General features: G+C 42.5%; 1 long non-coding RNA gene across 1 annotated transcript; it reads left to right on the forward strand.

Moving 5' to 3' along the window:
- Positions 1 to 2,278: 2,278 nt before the first annotated feature.
- LOC141768611 (uncharacterized) lies at positions 2,279 to 18,622 on the forward strand. The gene is made up of 4 exons (XR_012594116.1): positions 2,279 to 2,742; positions 7,328 to 7,558; positions 7,645 to 7,729; positions 18,351 to 18,622. It is a non-coding gene; the product is annotated as an uncharacterized LOC141768611 (long non-coding RNA).
- Positions 18,623 to 18,838: the final 216 nt, after the last annotated feature.

The following is an 18,838-nucleotide window of genomic DNA, read 5'->3' on the forward strand; positions in this document are numbered from 1 at the left end:
AGTTGTTGAGAATCTTGTTTTCATAATGTTTAATAAAAAGTTCTGTCCCAAATCTGTCAGACTGCTGCTGCCGTCATTGTTACAGGAGAAAAAAAAGGGTTTTTATGTTGAAACAAACGGACAAACAAAAAGGCTTCCTGCCTCTAAATTATTGAAGCTTTGGGTTTATGTAAGAAGGTCATACATCTGTTTCTTATTTTAGGCCAGCTGAGTTTATAGTCGCAGCTTTATAAATGTAGTTAAAAAAAACAAAAGCCAAACAGCCCGTTAAATATTTTTTTTATTTATAATATAAATGATTATTATTATAGATAAATGTTGTATTTGTGAAAGAAAAAAAAAGTACTCGATTTTAACATGCATCAACAACCATTTTATAATATGCGGTTAAGATAAATAAAAAATATTTATTAGGCTAAGTGTTAAAATATTTGTATTAATAATATAATCATAAATATGCCAAATTAATTCGATTGAATAATAATAGTATATAATAAGCTGTAACGACAGTATGTTGACGAGAGCGTCAAAACAAATTATAATGTAATGAAGAGAGTGAATGTCTGTTAGGCCTATTTATATGATCATTACTTATTATTATGTATTATTACTAAAGGTAGCGCAAAAATATAATAATTTCCAATCCTCATTTTCCCCTTAATTAGTGTTTTATCATTTACCTAATTAATTTTCGTTTTTACCTCCCGAGAGTTTTTATTCCCTAATATTTTTCGGTTTCTGTGAGGGCCACCAGCCGCCCCGCTCCTCAGAGCTCCTCCAACCCGGCTTTGGCCGCCTGTCAGCGGGCCTCTGTCCGCCCCATGAGCCGCTGATTGATGGATGGATGGAGCCGCGGCCTGCTCTCTGCCTCCTCCTCCTCCTCCTCCTCCTCCTCCTGCCACCACCGAACAAACTCTCCCTCTCACTCTCTGTGTGTTGTGAGTGTGTCCGTAGGGCGGCTTCGCTTGATACCCTCTGATGTCCACTTTTTGTGCGCGCGCTCGTGCACGCGCCCTAAACTGCATTAAGTGGTCTCCTGTCCGGCTGGAAACAGCGCGCGGGCTGAGACGGATGCCACCCCGCGTTGGTGCTGATGTTGTGACACATCAGCCGTCAGGCCCGGTGGGTGGCGGGCTGAGGGCGGCTCACTTCATACATGGAGGCTATCACAACTCACCGTGGACGAACGTGTGTGTGCGTGTGACTTAGTGTGTGTGCGTGCGCACAGGTGTGTGTTTTGAAGGCCAGTAGACTGTTAGACGTCAATAAAAGAAAGTCAGTGATCTGCACAGCATCATATGTGCATTTAAGCCTGTTTATGTGTTTGACATTTTAAACTTTAAAAACACTTTATTTTAACAACAGCTATTCTTTCACAAAAATGTGTCAAATTAAGATGTAAATAATATAATTTTTTTCTTGCAGGCTGTCAGATTAGCTCAAGATAGAACCCCCCCAAAACAGGCCAATTTGATAGTTTTGTGTGTTTAAAGTCTTGTATTGGCCGTGCTCTGAATAATATTAGTCACTAAGTGTGTGTAAGTGAAAGAGCCCGAGAGATGGGTGCATTTTAGTTATTCCTTTTTCCTCTTTCCAAATTTTTAAAAATTTTCCATGTTTCCCATTTGTTTCCTTGCAACACGTAATTTCAAACATTTCTGTCCCATAAAATAATTAGTCAGTACAGATATCAAATCTTTAGTGTCCCTTACATTCAGCTCTTTTCTTCACATACATTTACTCACCTGTACATTACCTGTGCATACTTGTGTACCTATAGATTCATTATGCAGTTATTCACAACACTCAACTATGCAATTAACATAAAGTGCCTTGCCATACCATTATAAGACATTCCGTTTCTTTGTATTATCATTGAAGTTATAGACTATCTATAATGTTCCTGTTCACCAACTTCAAAAACTAATTAAATTGTTGAGCGATGAAATCAATTTTTTTGGGGAGAAACATGCAGCTCTCACCTCAAATTTAAATTTTCTCTTAATATCTCCTTTTTCTCCTCTCTCTCTCTCTCGTTCTCTCCCTCCATTCGGCCTCTCCATCACTCTCCTCCTCTTCCTGTTTTTGCTGACTCAAGAGGAAACGTTGAGCAGTGTGACAGCCATCACCTCACTGAGAGTCAGAGAGAGTGTGTGTGTGCTTTTAACACACACACACACAGAGAGAGAGATTGAGATGGTATGCAGGGGAATGAATGAACAGGCATGTGCTGTGTTTGTGTGTGTGTGTGTGTTTTTATGTGTGTGAGACAGAGAAAGAGAGATCACCATGACTACACTGTGGGCTTTTCTCTCCATAAATCAGGGCAGAGTCCATCTGAGAAACAAAACAAGTGAAGCAGCGAGAGGGATGGAGAGAGAGAAAGAGAGGATAACGTACAGAGAGAGAGGTGCAGTGTGTCTCTGGCGTCTGGAGCTGCTGAGATTCAACACAGTCAGCGTCTCTTCGGCTCAGCTTACCTACAGTATACCCGCACACACACACACACACACACAATACACACACACACACACACACACTCATAAACAGAGAGTCCAGACAAACAGTGTGGAAGCAGCTCACAGCTGATAGATTCTCATCCTTTTAATAAGAATGATAACAACCTCAGTCTCCACCTCCTTTACCTGTTGTTGTTTTTGTTGTCAGATTATTACCGAAGCAGGCGACTGCCCCTGAGCCCTGATCCCCCAGGAACCCCCAAAACCTCAGTGAAACATCAAAGTAAGGTCTCATATTATTACCTATGTTGTGGTCCTTTCTTATAGACTGGCCCTGTGTCATCAACATGAATTCTCTTAGTTTATAATGCAAAGTGTTGATTGGTTTCTGGGTAAGTAATGAGGCTTTTGAACTATTTTAAAGAACACTGTATTCACTTTTTTGAGTCAGTAATTGATATGGTTCTGGTTCCAGTCTGTCGGGTTCACTGGGACAAAAAGTTGTTCCAAAGAAAATCAAGTAATGCACCAAAAAAATAAATAAATATGTAATGTCCAAGCTTTTGGAAAAGATAAGAAAAAGAAAAAAGGAATCTGTTAGTGGGGAGAGTTTGTAGTTGTAATGTGTCAAGAGATTAAAGGGATAGTTTGGGTGTTTTGAAGTGGGGTTGTATGAGGTACTTATCCATAGTCAGTGCATTACCTACAGTAGATGACGGTCGGCACGCCCCCAGTTTGGAGAAGCAGACAGGAGTTACCGCACGGAAGCAAAGCAATGTGCTGCTGTGGACGGGGCCGGTAGGAAAAAATATTTTGGCTACCTACAAGAAAGGCTCATGTAAAAATATCAATATCAGTTTAAGTGTACGCTATATTTAGAATATTTTCCGACAGGGAACTGAACGGAAAGTAAAACATATCTATACTGTTTTTGTCATCTGAGCCTGCTGGCTTTGGAGAGAGCATAGATAAATTTCACTTTTGGTTCAGCTCCCCGTCGGAAAGGAGAAGAAAAGGGCTGTCTGACAAGAGGGTGTGGTGACAATATTCTAAATGTAGCGTACACTTGAAACTGATACTGATTTCTTTAAGTGAACCTTTTCTTTTAGGTGGCGAAAATACATTTTGCTGCTGGCCCCATCCACAGCAGTACACTGCTTTGGTTCTGTGTGGTAACTCCTGGTTCTTCAAACTGGGGGCGTGCCGACCGTCATCTACCTTAGGTAATATACCGACTATGGAGAAGTACCTCATACAACCCCACTTCAAAACACCCAAACTATCCCTTTGAGAGCACTGAGTAGTAATAGGTTAGTAGCAGTGTTAGTCACTCTCCACCACCTTACCTTGGAGCCAATGAAATTTAATTTCAAATTTTCAATTAAAAAAAATAATACAAATTGGCCCATAAAGCAGGGACAGCGGCCCATTGAACTCATTTTCTATACGGACACTGGGCTGGCCCAATCACGTCTCTTACTAGGCCCCACTCCTCCCCCTCTGTCCTCTCTGTTTCTCATGTCAGATGCTGTGGCTCAGAGCCAAAAATCTGTGGATGGATGAGGGCGTCAAAGTTGATAAACCAAAGCCCAAGGGGGGTGAGAAGGAAAATAAAATCACCAAATCTAGAGGCGGATGCCGTCAAATGTGCAAAAATAACAGACATGCTTGCTTCAGGGGCTGCAGTAGCTTCAACAATGTGCAGCAACAGGTGGAGCTTGAAGGAGGAGAGGTGGCAGAGGAGCGGGAGTGCGACATGGAAGCCGAGGATGGACAAAGTGAGCATGACAGGGCCGAGGCCGTCCAAGCGATTGTGGTGGGCCAAAAAATGCCAGGGCTGATTTTTTTGGTCCCAGTCCAGCTTTGCTCGCCACTGCCTCTGCTGCCTCTGCTTTGCTAAGCTAGCAGATCTAACAAACTCTGAACCCCCGTTTTGACCGTCACCATCACCGCTTTGCATGTCGGCCTGTGAAAAAGAAGCTTTGTGTTTGAACAAGAGAAACTGCAGCCGTCACACGGCCGATATAGAGACATTAAAATGAGAGTTGGTACTACTGATGTAAATCTAGGCATTACAACAGCTTAAACATGCCCAGTTTAGTGGGACTCACATGATGCACAGAGAGTAGGAAGCAGAGGTGATCAACAGGGGGCCCAACAGCAAATGTTTGCCCCGGGTTCCCCTGGCAAGTTAATCGATGGTAGTTGTTCTCTTCCAGCCTACATCGCGAGAAGTCCTTGATCCAAATTTCAGATGATTAAGGCTGCATTCACACCAAATCAGGCATTGCGGCGGTTAGCACAGGGTTGTGCGCCGGCGTGGGAGTGTCACTTAAATGGCCAATTGGAGTGAACCTCATTTGATTTACCCATTTGATTTGAATGGCCCATTGGCCCATTGCAGCCCAAATTAATGGTAGGACTGGCTTTTTCGACCGCAACGCCTGATTTGATGTGGATGCAGCTTAAAAGTGTCTCATTTAGCAAGCAGGAGGTGAAAGTGATCGATGCTTTTATTTTGAAGAATTGGCCGCTGTATAAATAACATCCTCCCTGGTGCCGTGCAGCCCCTTTCATTTAGCAGAAACCCACTCGGCTTCATACAGTGGAAGTGTTCCGGTGCTCCAGTTAGGCCCGCTCCCCGGGGAGGTGTTCAGCTTTAAAAAGTTGTCACCCTGCGCAAAATGTAATCGACATTTTTGATAAATCACCTGCGTGCTGTTAACGCTCACGGGGTATTAATAATTATTACTCCTGATCTGGTGATTGAGTTAGTGACCCGGGGGCCAGGAGGGTGGGGGGGGGACCGGGGGGGCCACCACACCGCCGGTCCCTGCCCGACGCACCAAGGAAAGCAATTTGGCACCGGTGGCGGCGTGCTGCTGCTGCGACCCCTGAACACATGCCCTGCCTCCACCGGCTCCATACTGTCACACACACACACACACAAACACACACACTGAGACACACACATACATATTCTCTGACACGCTGCATGCTGAGTAGACAAATTCAAACATGCTATCACAGGAGAAAATATGCCCAAACAGCAAATCTAACCTTGTCCCGTGCTTTTGAAAATACAATAAACAAACCTAACCGGCAAACAAACAAATAAATGAGACCGGTGGGATGATGTGCTGATCTCTAAACAAGGAGGCAGCGTGTGTGTGGTGTGTGTGAATCACACAAAAACGGGCCACATTTTACCTGAAAGAAGGTAAAATGTGCCATAAAGGGGAAATTACCTCCAGATATTCTCTTTTTAAAGCATTTACGCAGAATAACTGTTATCAAAGTAATTTGCGATATCACAAATAACCGTACAAGAGGTGTTATAATTCTATATTTATTGTGCTGCAGATTGTTTTTGTATATATTTTTTTATGCTCGGTGGCAGTTTTTGTTCATTTATTTGTTGCCAGGAATTCACTTAAAGAGAATCTTCCTTTATGTTATTTTATTTCCTCTTGACGGCGGTCACGAGGAGATTTACTGAGTCAACCTTTTAACGAGGGGTCGAGTTCCTGCTGAATCCCTCAAACCACCACTATCACTTCCATTCATGTTTCACTTCCCCATCTCTATGTATGTGTGTGTGAGAGAGAGTGATTCAGCATTTTGTCTGAATCAAACAGTCATTATTTCTCATTATTTTCTCAAACCGACAAATAGTTGTTGGTTTGTGGCTGCGGTTTGTGGTCAAAGGGATACATATACACACACGCAGGTATATAGGCTTATGTACACACACACACACACACAGTTGTGCAGGTGCACACATGCTGTTGACCAGATGGGTCTGTGCAGTAATGCAGTGGGGAGGACTGTCCTCAGTGGCAGTGGAGGGTCAATCAGCAATCAATTATTCCTCTCAGCCTGGCCTGCAGCCATACCACAGACTGCACCAAACACACACACACACACACACACACACACACACACACACACACACACACACACACACACACACACGATCACAATCAAAGACACTCATATTCCTTCAGTCCCCAGTTCACATATATCCTTGCTACACTTGCTCTGCTCATGGCAACTACGGTACGGTTTAAGTTAGAGAAAGATTGTGGTTATGGCAAATAAAGCATGGTGATGGTTTGGCCTTAGTTATACTTTGCGCATGAACGGTCGCACGGACATGAACTGACGTGGAATCGTGATGAGGAAACGTTTAGATCTTTTATACTCCTTGCGTGTTTCTCCTTGTGGCAAACCAACATTCTCAAAGCTCCTCAAAGTTCTCCATTTTCTCCGCCCATCCGCATCCACGTAGTTAGAAAAATTGTAATGTGCACGGACAAGCAAAAACCTCACTTCGGCCATTCGGACGCTCGCCACCCTCGCAGATGCGGCAAGCATAACATTAAAACATTAAACAACATTAACTATAATGTGCAGAATTTTCCAATATGTACATAATTTTTAGGATATAGAGCTTTGCTTTCCACGTTTTACTTGAGTTAGGTGTGCTAACATAAGCTGATTCTTCAGGCATTATAGCTACAACTGGAGAGATCACAAATACTGCACTCTTATACCTATAATAGGTGGAATAGGAATAGATGCATTCAAATTTGACAGGAACAAGAGCTATAGGTGTCTATTTGAGCTGAATCCTATTCGAGTTATTTCAAGTATTTCCCCTTAACTTTAAAACAATCTGGACTCTCAGCTCAATAAGCGTCCAGCTAGTGGTATTCTCAGTCTCTCAGTCTGTCCTTTGCTCTCACCGTGACTGTATAAATGTCACGACCAGGTTTTAAACACGGTCTTGTCGCATGTAGCACAGGATCAGTTTTTCTCTCTGAGTGACTCCTCTTCAGTCCTGAGGGTGGATCTCCGTTTGCTAGGTGCCAAACAGACTCTCACAGCTGACATGGGGAGTGCCAGTACCACGGCGCCCCGCTGTCAGACACCCTGTCAGAGACCCTCTGCACCCGCAAAATGCCGCGCAGGCACTCATGGCGGCGACGACGGCCGCAGAGCCGAAGTGACTGAGGTGTCACTGAGCCTGACACACACACTCAGGACCTGGACCCAGAGGCAGACACACACTGTCGGGACTGTTGCACATCTGAAAGGTAGCCCCCCCACACACATCCCCACCGACAGAGAGACATGGTGTGTGTGTAATGTGTGTTAACTGTTTGTCATGTTTGTTGTGCAGGAGGACGTTTAGGCGGGAGAGTGGACAGACTCTAACGGGGCAACGGACAAAATTCCTCCTCTGCAAGATCCTCTTTCAGAACAAGGTCTGAGGATACATTTCCTACCACACCTCATGTCATCTACACTCAATACACGTCACAGCTAACCAGACCCAGGGAGTGGATTTGCAACATTTAGACATTTCTGTTAAATCTGGGCTGAATAAGGTTTAAATATGAGAAGTGTTTGAGACGTTGAGGCTATATATACATATATGTAAATGTTTTAACTGCGTTTCACTGACCACATTTCAGTGTGCAGTTGGGACTTGCTACAAACTGAAAGATAGTGATTTAAATACTTGACACATTTCCGCAAAGTCTGGACTGGTTGTAAACCAAATCACTAAATCACCTGCAAATTACAAAATCAATGCTTACGTGAACTGAATTTTTTTAAACGCTGTGTATAATGAATATGATGTCAGATCTTTTATCTCACTCTCATTTTATGTATACAACATTTGAGTCAGTTAGATCAATAACAAAGTGCAAATTATACTTCCCACATCTCTGCACGGCGACAAGAGTCTACGAATTATAATTTTTTGCTAATTATTTCTGCGTCAACCTCATTCAAGCTTGTCAATATTTTTGTGACAACTTCTCTGTCACCATTGTTTGTGGGTCTTACACAAAGGAATGACGTTCTTAAACTTAATCCCTCCAACAAAGCTCTGATACGTTGTTTTTCCAATCAGACAAACAGGCATCAACGAGCAGCTGACCCATTTGGATCACTGAAAAAGTCCGAGATGTGGACAGCAAATCAGAGTTCTGGATCAGACAGAACAAACTTTACTTGCACTGGTGGCTGGTCAGGAACACATAGACATGTGTTGTTTCAACCGTTTGACTAAATGTCCAACGCTGCCGTTTTTCTAGCGAGGACAAGCTCAGTATAGTAAAGTTCTACATGTGTTGGTAGAAGTTTGGTGTATGTAACTCCTAAAAGTTTTCCTCAATTAAACGTACAATACGAGAATCACAGAGAGAGACGGAGGAAGCGAGTATCTGACAGACTGTCGGAGTAACAGAAAGCGACGGTACAACGTCCTCTTTCTTCTGCGATGTAACTTAAACTGGGGTACACTCAAAGCTCCTGCCTTATAAAAGCATGTCCTCATTTAGCCTGTTTAATACCGAGCAGAGGAATCGTTCTGCGGGAAGAGGAAGACGAGGAGAAATAAACAGAATGAAGAAGTGTTTGTGGTGGAGGAGTGCAGACTCAGCGCTGCCGCCGCCGGCGTGCAGAGGAGACGGAGTGCTGGAACTGTCATGGCAGCCCCTCGCTCGGTGACAGAGGGGTGTGAGGCGTCGCAGAGAAGACGAGGAGGAGGTAGAAACAGAGAGAAACTAAAGGGAGTTAGTGAAAGAGAGGAGCTACTTGTCTGACATGTTGCCTTTTCATTTAGAGGTATTTTTTGTGGTGAGAGATGTTGGCAGTTTGGGGCCAGCGTTGCTATTCTTTCTGTCTCTAACTGATAATGTTCTCTACCTTCATTGCTGCTGCTGTTGTTGTGGTAGTTGTTGCTTTTGTTACCGGCCCTATTGTTCTGTTTCGGTTCACTGTTTTTCGGTTACATTCATTCGTTCCAGTGAACAAGTTAGTTCAGGTTCTTTGTCAGTTCTTTGGTCAAATTAATGGTAATAAATAATGATCACTTCCCTTCACTCCGTATTTCCCTCTAGATTGATGGAGGTATCTAGTTCACCCAGGGAGGCAAGAACAACCTCAATTATATTCTCTGAAAAGTTCAACAACACAGGGCTTTCAACCAGGAGACCGCTGTTCATGTTCCGTGCGTTACTTTCACTTTCACTTTACAATCAGCTGTTCGTTTGTGCCCCATACTCACAACGTTCAGTCACATTTTCTCTGCACAAACGTAGTAATTCTAAGCAAGTGTTTTTGTTTAATTCACAGCATTAAGTACGTGTTCACTGTGACCGAAAAAGTAACGCCGAGGGGTCTGACAAAGAGTCAGTATGTGACGAATAGGGATGAGAACGTGTTGAGACTATAGGGAAAGTAGGTGCAAGTAAACAAGCTGTGGCACAAAAATGCTGCAGTGTATGTAAAGGGATTTTTAATAGCTTTCATACGTTTGCCATGAGATATGTCGAGGAGATCCTGTAGTCGTGGTGAAATTTCTAAATGTTGTCGAAAGAAGCTTATTTTAGTTGACAAAACCATCAACTTATACTCTCTTATTCTGGAGCTTTCGCCTGTATCACAAAGTTATCATCAGTCGTAGACGTTCTAAGTTTCCTTGCCTCTGAGTACCTTTAGGACTTCTCCTCTGTGTTGACTTGACAGTTCATTTTAAATTTATTTAAAAAAAAAAAGAAAAAAAGTTCACCAAAAATGCATCACGAGGCCGGGCTGTTATCAACAGTGGTGGTAAACCTCAACAAAGAAATATATATAAAATCCAGACGTCTCTTCTCCATGAAATCCTCACATATCAATCCGGAGCCACATTCAGTTTTTCAGGCCACAAGGAAGGGAACTTCACTTTTAAAGGTGCTCTGTGATACCCAGAGCAATAACATAGCAGCAAACCATGATTTGCTACGTAAAGATTTAGAGGAGTAATGTCTACCGTAGCAGAGAATGAAGTCGCTCTCCCTCTGTGTGTGTTGTAATCAGAGCTTATCTCTGCTTTTTTGACATCGCCAGCCGGCCGCATGTGCTTTTAGTAATTGTTCGTGCATGTGAGCGTGCCCCACTGGCTAGCTCATGGCCGCTGCTCTTCACTGCTCTTCATACTGTGGTTACAGCTGATAACGCTGTCCCAACTGACAGTGCCGTTGCGGAAGCGTAGCGCCCACCCTCCGTTTCCCTCAGGTTAACACGGTTGGCTCTGTCAGCAGTGTTGCGGTTGTTTTCACTGTTAACGCTGTTAGCACCGTTAGCTGTGAGCCAGCGGTTCAGCCGGCGCCATGTTGAGAGCCATGCGGAGGCAATAGAAATGCTCCCAAAGTCAAATTTAGCACCTTTAATTATGCATTTTATTGGATGACAATGCAAGAAATTATGGATTTTGCAAGTTTGTTGATCAATAATCTTATGCTAACTAAGAAAATGTAGTCTGCTGGCAGAAATATGTCACAGCACGTCTATCCTGTGAGCGCTGGTCAACAGTGGTAACATTAACGTTAATTTTATTTTCTCCCAAAGCAGTTGTCGTGACCAATTTTAGACCTTTAGTAATACCGCTGACTCAAAAACACACCATACGGATTAATCTATACAGTCAATCATGAGATGTGGAGTATCTATATTCTGCATGTTTTCATAAACTAAACCAGATAATTGAAGCGATCAGAGAAACCGGCCATCTCTTGGTGCATCATGGTCTCTTGTGGTGGGTGAGACTCACTGTACATGCTTGCCCTCATCTGAACCTCCTACAGTGTGTCTTTATATTGACTCCCCCACCTGTAATTCTCAGTGGTGTAGATCAGCAATCGAGCATGGTGACATTCACACGCAATCAGCCTGATGAGCGGTTGGACACGCATTACCCCCCCCCCCATCCCCTCTCTCTAAAGGCAGGTCTCGGTCAGATAGGCCTCCATGAATAAGTCATCCTCCACTCACCTGCCCCTGTTTACGTGGATTAAATTTGCATGGCCTTTATTAAGATTTAAGGGCGGAGGCCAAAAACAATCTCCCCCTCTGAACCAAACAAAAACCCTGACCTAGGAGGGTGATTCATTTTGCCTTAAATCATGGTTCTTTGTTTTGTTCGTCTGGTGTGAATGGATAGTTTACAGGTTAGTGTTGAAGTGATGGTGAACATGATCAGTGCAGAGTTAGAGTCTGGGTGGAGTTCAGTGCTTCAAAGAAAAGTAACACTGCATTATGAGTATTTGGATTTGCATAACATTCTGTTTCCATTTAATTGTACACTTTCAGTTCCTGGATTCTGCCAAAAAGGGAAGGAATCAATCACATTTACTCAAACAGAAAAAAATAGTTCCCTTACAGCAGTGACCATGTGAACTCTCTGTTTTTGATTGACACCCATAAGATGCAAATTGGCATGAAATGTCTTCAGACCCACAAAGTTTCAGATCCTTGCCAACTTCTCTCTAAACCGCCCTTGTCGTTGTGACCTTTGGTGAACATCCAGCTACTTTATGCACTTAAATATACATTTCTGATTTCTGTCTGACGACCACATACACTTCACACAGTGATTTGGACTTCTCTCTAAAGCTATAACTACTTTACAAATATGTGTGCCATTATCCTTATATGTAAACGATGTTCGCATCTCCCCCGTTTCAATGACGGCAGGATTTTCACGCCCCCTTTGACTGTTTGGAACGTGGCCGAGCGACACATTGTTCATTTCAAACATACCTCAGTCTTAACAGATAAAACATGAGACTTGATGTGCAGACTATTATGGGAGTTCAGGATAAAGTGGTTACTTTGCCGGTGCACTGGACTGTTCGTGCAGGGTCAATTTGACCTCAAGGCAAGATATGTTGATGCAACCCTATCTGCCAGATATTACATTTATATACAAATAATTTAAACAGTAAAGATGTAAAGGAACCATAATGCCACCTGGATTAGTTTTTTTTTCAATCAACATAATGAGTAAATGTTGTTCATGTATATGGCGAGTTGCAAAAATGTTGATACTAAACGTATCAGTAAAATGTTCACTGAGAATGCATTTCATTTGTTTCCTTCATTACTAACTTCGTTGTTTCTGCCCTTCTTTCTTTCCTGTTATTTCTTTGGTTCTTTGGCTTCTCTGAATTTTCTAAAAGCATTTTTAAAAAGTCCCAAAACTGGACATACTGTATAATATTTTTGCCCACCAGTGAAACCAAACTCTTTCTCACTGTGAGTTTTAATTTAAGGACATATTAACAACCATTTGCAACCAGAAGTGACACGAGAGGGTGGAGCTTAGCACAACCGAACGCTGAATAAGACATTTTTAGGTGACTCAAAAGTTTATAATTACCTTTCATGAACTGAAAACACACCGTGAAAGGGTTAAAGTTCTATGACGAAAATACGGACCGGACAACTCCCAGACCGGACAACGCCGTGGTAGCGACCTATCAGTCACAAGGTAGCCACGCCCTAAAGTATCTCCTGCTTTATGGTCTATTTGACTCTTAATGGGACCATAATTTACTAAATGAACATCATGCTGTATTGAAGAAGACTTGAAACTAGTGATTGAGACCATAAACTCATGTTTACAATGTTTACTGAGGTAATAAATCAAGTGGGAAGTAGGCTCATTTTCTCATAGACTTCTATACAATCTGACTTCTTTGCAAGCAGAGGAGTCGCCACCTGATGGCTATTAGAAAGAATGCAAGTTTATGCTTTCTCATTGGCTTCACTTTTCAGACCCGGAGGTAGCCCACCGGTCCCGACCGACGGCGTTGTAGCAGAAGCGTAGCACCCACCCTTTGGTTCTCCCCAGGGTAAACACTGTTAGCTCTGTCAGCTCTGTTGCAGTTGTTTGCACTGTTCATGCTGTTAGCACCGTTAGCTGCTAGCCACCGGCTCAGCCGTAGCCATGATGAGAGCCGTGTGGAGGCAATCCCCATGCTCTGGATTTTGAATTTAGCAACTTTAAGTAAAAGATTGAAGGCCATACTTTTGTTTTTAATTGCGCACATTGGTGTTATTACCTCAACGTGGTGTTAGTATTTAAACGTAAAAGATTTGAATACTTGGTCCACCACTGGATTCTGTTGACATTGTCCACAGAGCAGAAGGACGAGTCACATCTGCAGCCTGTCAGGTTGAGCTGGGCTGAAGTCGAGGTTGAAATGTCACACATCTCTCATTAGTGAAATGTCCCACAGTCCGTCTCCAGCTCCTCTGAAAGATGGAGCAGCAGTGCGTTTGGTTAAAACCGCAGGATTTGCGTCCGGAGTAGAGGGGAAGGGGAGATTCATCAAACCTGTCAGGAGGGGAGCGGGTGGGAATCCCCCCTGGAGAGGGAGCTCACCCTGCTCCTGATGAGACAGATTCATCTTCCACGTCCTGTCAGACCACCGGACCTCCATGTTGGTAAGGAGAACGAGGAATGAGTGACAGCTGTGGGAAATCCATGGGAGGAATCTGTGGGAGGAGTTTTCTTTCTGGCGGCCTTTCATTTTCTGCACAGACAATGTTAGGTTGACCAGCAGTTGGAGGCTTAGATGGTCCTGCAGCTCTTCTGGTTGAATCATCAGAACAAAAGATGAACAACTATGTTACAAAATATCTGGTTCTTTGATTAAAAGTCAAAGATACAAGCCTGTGGACATGAAACTTTAAGGAGAGAAGTCAACTACGACTCCCATGGTGCATTTTTGTAAATAACATCCGATCACTGAGCTTAGTGCAGTGCAAAAATGTTTCGCTCCTTGTTATGTCACGTGGATGTTTGAGCGTCACTGTGCAGAATGATGTATGTGTGTGTGTGTTTGACAAAACATCACATGACCAAAATGTCATAGGTCCTGTGCTAACAACTAAACTAGAGGAGCAAATCCATCTGCAGAGGAAGGCCATGAGATAAGCTAAAAGCTTCACCAAACCAAGTAAGTGAACTCTGGGATTAGAGTTTTTTTGTCAAAATTTCAGTCGTGAAAATGGTTTGATTTCAGATTCTGAGTAAATAAGGTGCCGTGTTTCGTTTCCAAATGCAACCATGAAACATTTTGGATTGGGCTTTTTCTCCATAGCAACGGCATCTGAGTCTCATGGGTAAAGTAGTATTTAGGGTTGGTTGCAAAAGGCAGTCTGATTGCATAGAAGTCTATGAGAAAAGTAAACCTCAGTAAACATTGTAAACATTAGTTTATGGTCTTAATCGCTAGTTTCAAGTCTTCTTCAATACAGCATGATGTTCATTTAGTAAATTATGGTCCCATTTAGAGTCAAATAGACCATAAAGCAGGGATGCTTTAGGGCGTGGCTACCTTGTGATTGACAAGTTGCTACCACGGTGTTGTCCAGTCCGGGAGTTGTCCGTGTTTTCATCTCAGAACTTTAACCCTTTCAGTGTGTTTTCAGTTCATGAAAGTTAATTATAACCTTTTTGGTCACCTAAAAATGTCTTGTTCAGCGTTCGGTTGTAGCTCCACCCTCTCGTGTCACTTTTGGTTGCAAAAAAACAAGATGGGGACAGCCAAAATGCCGGACTCTAGTCTTCAAAATGGCAGTACAAGAACCGATTGGTGACGTCATGGTGACTACGTCCACTTCTTACAGTCTATGGCTTATCCGCAAAACAAACTGGAAAAAATATGATTTCTGAGAAAGAAAGTTTAAATACTTAAAACCGGTAACTTGTAGAATTTCTAAATTCTACAGAACGCTCCCAAAGATTTTAGACATCCACCAGCAGATCTGAATGAGAGGAAATGGCAGAATCAAACCCCCATCCTTCATCCAGGACTTAAAAGGGTAAGAAATAACAGAATAATGACACTCAACACTTGAATTATCCTCTTTTGTTACAATAATTACACACATCTCTGTCAGTCATCTCTGTATTTATATAAATCTTTCCCACAGAGATGATCTATTGAAAGAGGTGGAGAGATGAGAGCATCCTGTTGTCTATAGAAGTCTATTCAGACTGAACACAAAACAGATTGTAGAGAATGTGATTGTATACAAATTTAATGGAAATTTGCTATTTATTTGTGCCATGTAGAGGTGGATTTATTCACACAATAAGAAAATATTTCAACTTATTTACACACACAGCATATTTGTGTGTGTGTGAGGGCGTGTCCCTTCTGCACTCTGGCGGGTTAATAATCAGTCTCAGTGGGGCTCAGATGGGGATGTTTCTGCACTGGTCTGATACTGCATGTCATAAGACCAGTTCTGATTAAATATTCATGAGGCGTGCAGCGGTGTGTGTGTTGGGATGGGGTGGATGGGATGTGACAGGGGTGTCAGTGCACTCAGTGGGAGGTCAACTTCAGGAGGGAGAGAGGGGAAAGGTGCTGAGTTACCAAGGAGATAGTTCTCACTCCAGCCGGGCAGAGTGACATACAACCACGCTGCATGCACATTAATACTAAGAGCTTGTATCCACAATGTTTTTTTAATTGATAACTCTTGTTTCAGGGAGTATCATAACACACACACAGACCGCCACAGTTAACATGTTTACAGGCACATTTCACACCATCACCCCATGCTCAAGCTCTGCCTCCTTCGTTCAGCCTGTGTGAAGATGTGACCTTTGGACACCTGAAGGCTTCTTTCTGATTGTAACGGTATGCAGAAAATTCATTTTACTGTTATCCAGATCATCTTTAGCCTCGAAGAGACTGAAAGTTTGGGTTTGTCTTCTCATAAAGTCACACGTTTACACCAGAAAGTGTGTAAATGAATAAAGTTGTGTACAGAAGCTTATTTTCTGAGAGTACACTTAAGAAATAAATATACTGTAGGCCTAGTAAGCATACTGTGTATGTTTTCAGAAATGGAGTACTAAAGTTGTGTTAAATTGAAACCACTCTTAAAGGAAGAGTCCAACATTTTGGGCAAATTGCCCTGCTATATGGTCTATTGGACTCTAAATGGGACCATAATTTACTAAATGAACATCATGCTGTATTGAAGAAGACTTGAAACTAGCGATTGAGACCATAAACTCATGTTTTCAATGTTTACTGAGGTAATAAATCAAGTGAGAAGTAGGGTCATTTTCTCATAGACTTCTATACAATCAGACTTTTTTGCAACCAGAGCAGTTTCCCCCTGCTGGCTATTAGAAAGAATGCAAGTTTAAGGCGCTTCAGCATTGGCCTCACTTTTCAGACCCCACTGTTTAGAGACCATAAATGTCTGTACAAAATTCCATGGCAATTTATCCAATAGTAATATACACCTACCAATTCCTCTAAAGTTCACTAATCAACATGTTGTATCTTGTTGTTTAATCCTTACACAAAGCTAAATGTAATAAGGACAATTTGTGGTTTTAGTTAGAGTTATGACTGGAACTCTCTTGGCTGGGAGCAGCGACTGTGCTCAGCTTCCTGATGGCATCACAGTAAGGTTGCCAGGTCTGTTACCATCGTGCCTGTAAAATCTGTGCTCCCCGACCGTGTTTGTCAACCTGCACTATAGCCGGAGACGCTGCACAGAAGTGCGACCTGACGTCTGAGCTCACATCTGGCAAATTGAGTGGTTTCTCAAATCTGTCCTGACGGTTGAATTCTGATCCCAAAAGTAAGAGCCAACCTGAGCCTTCACAGGTTGCAGAAGTAACATTTCCAATGAAACACTACTTTCCCGCTCCTTCTCACCTCCTGCAGGTAATGAGTGAAACACCTCGGGCATGTGTGCATGTCATTAATCTTCATCTCCTTCCTCAGTCTTCCCATCTCTCATGTCTGTTTACTGTTTCTTTCTCCTTGTCTATCTGTTTTTCACTTTTGTTATTCAGTGTTCTCCCACCACCAGCTTCATATTTCTCAATCACACATACATTTTCGTATACGTATACATTTGCTTCATAAACAACAACTGCAGCGGTATCAGTGGCACGTCACCGGGGTTTCACTCTACCTGTCTCCAATTAGGAGTTTATTTCCCATGATGCTTATTGTGCTGTGAGTCCACAGAGACTAAACACCTATGTTTGTGTGTGTGTGTGTGTGTGTGTGTGTGTGTGTGTGTGTGTGTGTGTGTGTGTGTGTGTGTGTGTGTGTGTGAGAGAGAGAAAGAGAGATAGCCTTGTATGTGTGTAGAGTATCAACTCTGATGAGGAAATGCACAGTCAGCAGCCATTAAACACACAGGAAAAAGACGTGATAAGAGCAAAGACAAGGCGGAGGAGGGAGAGGGAATGAAACAGGCCAGAAAGTAGAAGATAGAAACTGAAATAAACCAAAATAAAGTAGATAAAAATGTGGAAAAGACAGTTTGTTGTAACACTGTTCTGCAGATTTATATGCTCTTATATTTAGTGTTGAGGTTTTTGAAGTCTCTTTATCCTCTGCTGCAAATGTCATTTGAAATATCCCACTAATATACATCCTAATAAATCATAGTTGACTTATAACTGTCCAGTTAAATGAGTCATTTTGTTTTGAAATGTAACTTTTCTGCTGTTTTCAGCTAATTTAACCGGCGGTGCCTTCTTGGCAAAGTCATTTTTATAGAATGAGTGACTTAAAGGTCAGGTTGGTATTGCTGAGAAACTAGCAAGAGTACACTAGATTTAAAAAAAATGATTAGACCGAAAAACCCAGCCCGGTGTTGCCAACTCTTTTCCAATGAAAGTAGCTAGCAGCTCCAAAAGTGCCCAAACCTAGCTGAAAAGTCACCAAGTCAGCAACACAGACAGGGCGTCCCTTCAGGACACCCTCCAAAGCCACTCGGTCTTATTAGCTGATGAAGTTTGTTTTTCTTGTCCATGACCTCTTTCCGTAAACAAGGAAAACTGAAACTGGGACACAGTCGAGGTTTAACGTTATTGAGGTGATTTACAAAAGTGAACAATGCATTTAATGATTGTCATAGTCACACATAAACAGTTAGTGTTAGCGATGATAACAATGTTTTTTTAATGTTCTCCCAATTCAAGGATGTCCAGTCCCTTCTTCACCACAGTCCTTGTCTCTGATAAACCTCCCTGTGTCCTCTTCTACCCTCCAGTTCCTCTGCTCACCATGCAGATGTCCCATCTAACCAGCATGAGTCACTTACTAAAGTGCTAAGGACGTGATCCCTCACTGGCTTCCCACCCAATCCAATCGTGTTTGTTGAAATGCACGACCAAGACAACCAAACTGGAGGTATCACTACTGGGAATGAAACTTAAGGTCTTTTCTTTTCATGCACCCAACAATGACTGAATGAATGAATTACGAGGAAAAATATTGTTGACAACTTTTTCTACACAATGAAAATAAATGACATTGGACACATATGAACCGAAACTACATCAAAATTGGACAAAATACTCTTAACTCAAGGTCCAATTACTATCTGTTAGCTTCCAACTGTTACATAGAGTTTGTACAGTTGTTATCATGTGACCTACTGAACTTCGGTCATGTGATAACAGCAACCGACAGTCCAACCAGGTAAGGGTATCCCAATAGGATATTGCTTGTGGTCCTAAATCATGGGTCAGGATTATA

This window comes from Sebastes fasciatus, chromosome 5, assembly GCF_043250625.1.
Source record: "Sebastes fasciatus isolate fSebFas1 chromosome 5, fSebFas1.pri, whole genome shotgun sequence".
Lineage (NCBI taxonomy): Eukaryota > Metazoa > Chordata > Actinopteri > Perciformes > Sebastidae > Sebastes > Sebastes fasciatus.